The sequence below is a fragment of the Lutjanus erythropterus genome, chromosome 22 (genome assembly GCF_056507025.1).
Source record: "Lutjanus erythropterus isolate fLutEry1 chromosome 22, fLutEry1.hap2, whole genome shotgun sequence".
NCBI lineage: Eukaryota > Metazoa > Chordata > Actinopteri > Lutjaniformes > Lutjanidae > Lutjanus > Lutjanus erythropterus.
Genome location: NC_139338.1, coordinates 1844504 through 1850503, shown reverse-complemented (window position 1 = coordinate 1850503; position 6000 = coordinate 1844504). Strand labels below are relative to the sequence as shown.

General features: G+C 40.8%; 1 protein-coding gene across 1 annotated transcript in view; it reads left to right on the top strand.

Annotated features, from left to right (window-relative positions):
• Window positions 1-3749: 3749 nt before the first annotated feature.
• Window positions 3750-6000, top strand: part of lmo3 (LIM domain only 3) — a 75326-nt gene continuing 73075 nt past the window's right edge. The window contains exon 1 of the mRNA XM_084710920.1: window positions 3750-4305. The gene's annotated coding sequence lies outside the window, so the exon portion shown is untranslated. The remainder of the gene's footprint in view (window positions 4306-6000) is intronic.

Here is a 6000-nt window from a genome sequence, read left to right as displayed (position 1 = left end):
GTAACTGTAGCCCTTCATAACTAGTAACTACTGTGCACTGAGGCCCATCATAGATACCTTACACCACTAAGGTCATAACCCAAGATAGGCCACACACATTTTTATTGGGTCACCAGTTGGCAAAGTAAAATGCATTCTGTATTTCCTCAAATAGTGACAGTCAGCATGGAATGAGACAAAAAAAACAGTTCTTGGTGATATTAACCCTTAATTGGCATTGAACACAGGGCACAAGAATGTTTAAACACAGTAAAACACAACTGGTGTCAATAAATATAACAGTCACTTTACTAATGGTTAAAACTATAAACCAGCACAAAAATGAGAATTAGGCTACCATCATAAACCACCATGTGAAACACTGACAAAAAGTAATATTTGCACTCTTAAACATAAAACAGCTCACTTGACAAGCTACTCAGTTCATGCATGGTAGGAAATGTGGGCTGTCATGATAATATTTTAGTTCAAAACTTTGTTTTGATCAACTCCTGTTTTCACTGTTTAAAGTTGCTGCAATACACTGTTAATACAAACTCAACACTTCCTTTATCCTTTTCAGATTAAGAGCCCTCTACTTTTTCAGAGGACTGGGCAAGTTAGTTATGAGGTGGTGAGAACCTGAATATCACATTCTACAAATCTGATTACTGCTGAGATGTCCTTTTATAATGAAATAGATACATTTCATTTTCAAATTAATGGTTTGTTGTGTTCTGTATCAGTACTTAAAAAATACAGATGTTCTGGAATCATGATGTATTTTTATAAGTTTTGGGTCATCCTGAAACAATAAATTTCTCTTTTGAGTCTCAAGCTGAAAAAGTTTGGGAACCTCTGCTATAGATCAGACAGAACCAGCTATCTTCTGGGTGATGCAGAACAAAAAAACACAAAAAAAATGCTAAGTATGGAAAAAAATACACACACAGAGGCTACAGGTTATGTATTTACACTGTTATCTCACTGTTGTCATGTGAAAAGCAGTGGCGAAAGTAATAAAACATACTTACTAGTGCAATACATGTGTTGAATTTTGACAAACTTTCCATGAGCATCTCCATTTACTACTTCCCCAAAACATTAGGGCTGCACAATTGATTGAAATTTTTCCTGAAAGTGGAATATGGCTTTCTGCAATTTTCAAACTGCAGGAAGTGCAATATCTATTTTAGGGAAAATGTGTCAGAAAACTTCTAAACTAATCAATGTTGCAAGGCAGAGATGTCCTGCTCTGTAATTCTAATGATTTTTCTATTAAAATAAGAATAATGATGTAAATCAATCTTACCTCTTACCTCAAGGATTGCAAATCATATCGCACTCACAGTCAGTCAAAAATAATCACAATTAGATATTCTTTCAAAATTGTTCAGCCAGTTGTAGTTATTGGTTAGATTTAGTGCCAGAAAGTAACAGTGTTATTTTCCCTTGGTACACACAGGTCTGGACCTCCAAATTCATCTAAAATCATATTTTTTTCTATGTTTAGGTATTGTGCACCTTTCAAGCCATAAGAATGTAGGATGAACTCACAGGATAACTAAGAATATCAATAAAAGTAAAGGAATTTAGTATTCATTATACTTACAAAGTACTCAAATATTTCAGGAGAGGCTTCATTCTCATGTTATTGACATGACAGTTGGAGAAATAAGAAATGACCTCCAGATGATAGAAGCATTGAAATCAGAAATACCATTAACAAATGAACGAGTCCTGATTCTATTGTCTGACTCTGATACAATGTGAATGGGTAATGTGGAAATATCATTGTAAGATACCTTTTAAAATCATTTCTGTTAAAAAAAAAAAGTGATTCTCTTTAGATGCTTGTAGATGTTATTGTGGTTCAAATATGAAATGTATGGCAACTACATGTGTTTTCTGACTTCAGTGTCCTGACATGTTCACCTCAGCTTAAAGTTTAGAGGAGCTGCTGAACATAACTGACCATAGCAAAATAATAGTGCATAAAACATAAAGCATATTTCTTCACTTTAAATATTCGAAAAAAAACCCAACAAAAATTGGCTTTATTTTTTTTTAAAATAGGACACCACGTTCAGTTGTGAGAATGAAGCTGCATGTTATCTGTACTTCACCAGGCACATTTATACTGCATTTATACTGGTTTTCAAGGTTACAGGGTTCATTTATTTAATATTTTATTACAGAGGCTTGAATAACAAGATACTGGTTGTAGTTCCCTTTGTGCTACTCACAAAAACAAGAAAATATTACATACAGTAAATGGGTGAATATATAATAAGTCAGAAAAATAAAAGTATTTTTCATGAGTGCTGAGAATGAGTTGAAGAGTCTTACACTCTGAGGGACGAAGCTGCTCTGTAGTCTGGTGGTACGGCAGCAGATACTTCTGTATCTCTTCCCAGAGGGCACCACTGTGGTCAACGCTGCTTCCCACTACCACTCTGACAGCAGCTAATCGATTATTGGAAAAATTATTGCCAGATAGATCACTAGGTGGATCACACGACGTACATCTGTGCACTCCACCCGTTTTCACGTTTGGACCTCTTTTTCAATTGACAAGATTTTGACAGGATTAATTACTTGATTTTAATTATTTTCTGACATTTTATGGACCAAACAACTAATTGATTAGTGGAAAAACTATTGCCAGATTGATCAGAAATTGAAAAATAGGTCCAAACATGTGAAAACAGGTGGAGTGCACGGACATATGTATTTTGATTTGTGTCATGATGGTTTGTCATTTTTAAAAAGTGGGCCCCCACAAAAAAGGTTTGGGAAAGACTCATTTAGATGACTAAATAGCACTACAGACCAGAGTCCCTTTAAACACCTGCATGTGCTTCCTAATACAAAGGATGCATGTAATGATGTACTGTCACCAACACACTTGAAGATATCTGTCCTCCAGTCATGAGCTGCAGGCCTCGTACAAGTGCTACACTCTCACATGCTTATGTGTGCTGTTGTGGAAAACACACACACAGATGGAGGAACATTTCAATCTGGGTCATGTATCCAGACATCCAGAAAGATGATGTGCAGCACATCTGTGACAACATAAAGCTGCAAGAACATTTTATCCAACAGCACTTGCTCAGAAAACACCTGATTACACCCCATCACAAACAGTTTTTATACATCAGTGTGAAATTGGCTCCTTTTTAAAGTGCAAAAGCGTGACATTACCATCTCCCCAAGTGCTTTCTGTTTTAGCACTCCAGCTAATTAGATGGGTGATAGGAGTGGCACTGATTGACATTATAAAAGCTGCACAATCACTCCTCACCGGTTCCTAGTAACCCCCCTCCTCTCCCCTCTCTGCTCAAAGTTGCCATCAGAGGAATTATTTAAGATAAAAGACACTATGGAAAAAAAAAGATTATCCCTTGACAGATATTATCATTACAAGCCTTTATGGAAAGTGCTAACTTACTTTTTTCTCTTCTCTTTCTCCATCTGTGCCACTCACTCCGTCTCTGTCTCCGTCTCCCAGCGGAGAGAAAAAGGCAAGGAGACAGAGAGGAGGAATAGAGGAGTGAGTGAGCTCTGTCAATTGGAGTGAGTGCACTGCTAAGTCTGGCTACACTACAAAGGTTAGCAGATCTGACTGTCAATAGTGTCTTGTGGGTGGGAGGGGGAGGAGGGAGGAGACATGGAGGTGAGGTGGTGGAGGGAGGTGGGTGGGGAGGTGGGGGGCGGTCGCTTTGAGAGAAAGAGATACTTTGATATTTCGGAATGTTAGAAGGGTGAATGTGGAGAACTGGAGGTTGGGGATCTAATTACCGGGCCATAATTGGGGGCTGGGGAATAGGTTGCCGTCCTCTCAACTCGCTGCAGATCAATTATGTTAAGAGAACATCTGTAAGTAGAGCTTAATGAGGTCCATTAGAGCAACATGCGCTGCCTTCCCTAACGGTGCTTGTCAGCTTCTTGGATGAGCTGGAGTGTGCTGCTGACTGGGGACCTGGTGGAGGGGCTTAAATAGGAGAGGAGCCGAGACTCTCCGCCGCTTTTCCCTGCCAGAGAACCAGAGACACACACGGAGACAGAGACAGACAGGGGGAGACAGAACCTGTGGACCTCCAGGACGTCGGGGGAGCTGAGTTTAAGGCGATCTCGCATCCGAAACAACTTGGGCAGAGACGCGACTGTTCTCCAACTCAAAGTTTTCTGCAGGCGAGCTGGAGATGAAGACGCGCTGAGAAAGTTGTGGACACTTTGATTCAAAGACAAGAGGACAGAGAGGACAGACAGCGCTGCAGCGACCAGAGCTTTTGTTTTGGGCTTTCCTGGCTCTTCTTCAAGGTAGGTGCATGTGTTTAATGCTTTGCGCCAAGCGACGGCCGTGCGTAAAAACAAAAACAAAACAAAAAAGTCGAACATAAACAGAGGCAGCATCCAGCGACGGGCTCGATCCTCCATTAACAGAGAGGTCTGCTGGTTACACGAAGCCGCCGCCGGTGCGAGGATGTCGGATTTGGTTGGTACAGATCCCCGCCTCATTTCGGGGCGGATTGTTGAGGTCAGTCAGGTACAGACGTAGCGAGCCTCTCCCTCGTCCGTGTGCCCATGTATGACGGCTACACGGATGAAGAGACCGTGTGACGGTCTTCTCCATCCTCCACCTCCACCGCCGCCTCCTGTCTCCATCTTCCATCCGTTCACAGGGAGGATGGGTGAATAAGTGGCGGAACGCAGTGAGTGAAGGGAGGGTAGAAGGGCACCGGCAGCCTCACACACACCGACTACACACACACTCTGCAGCAGCAAATTGCATGATTACCGAGATAGGCCGCCTTGAAATAATTCAATCCATGACAAAAGCTAATTACTGGCAGGTAATACCCTGTCAGCTTTAATGCAGCTCATCACTCATAACGGCGCGCCGAGCATTTTATGACCCATCTCATTATCGCTGCATTTTAGGCTGGAGCCGCATGCCAACTATTGACTTGTGTCTCCTCCTCCCACAGCCTCCCCCCTCCCTCCCTCCCTTCCCTCTAGCAGAATATTTAAGGGAATAACTTAGACTTGTCAGGCTGCGTGTTGGAACACTGTGTGGTGTGTCTGTGTGGGGGCACTGAGCCCCAACATGTGGGCCTCATCATGGCCTTGTCCAGTCCAGACAGGGGTGATACCCAGCTAGCAAAATGTGGTTCCCTAAACGTTCTGGGAACATTTGTTTTTGGTTACTGTAACGTTTATTGAAGGCTCCTACCCAACCTTACCTAGATGTTAAAACAACTGAAATCTGCGTTCTTGTTGCATTCCCAGATTGTTTTGGGAGAGTTAGGTGCCTATTAACGTTCCCTAGATTTTAAAAACGTCAGTTTTTTCCTGTAAAAGGTTACTCAGCTATTTCAGGAAGGTTACATGAACATTCCTCTTTACAGGAACAAGTTTTTCTGATGTAAAACTAACATTCTGGCTAATTCCCTGAACGTTCTGGGAGCATTTGTTGAATGTTCCCTTAACATTACTTACATGTTTCAAGAGGAAGTTTTACTACTGTAAAGTTAACGTAAAAGTTACGACATGTAACATTCCGTGAAGGTTTCTTGAAAGTTTCAAGAGTATTAGATGTTAAAACAGACAGAAAACTAACACTGCAATTATGTTCCCACAATGTTCTGGGAAATGGGAAGGGAACTTGATTTGGGAACTTTACGTTGAAAAAAAAAAAAAAGCAAAAAATTGCACAACATTCTGAGAATGCTGTGGGAGGGTTATCTAAAACATTACAAGCAGGGAACCTCATGCCAATGTTACTAAAATTACCCCCCAAAAACATGACTTCATCTTGTCATTAGAGCATTTGAGATGTTGTGTTTAACAAAAACATTTGCACAGTGTTCTCAAAAGGTTGTGAGAGGTTTAATGTTGTGGGAATGTTATATGTTAGCTGAGTAATTGATGACAAGACAAATAATAAGTTGGTCTTTAAATGACAGGAATGATGTAATAAAGTGTGTGGAGAGGTGATGTTCAGTGGAGATCTCA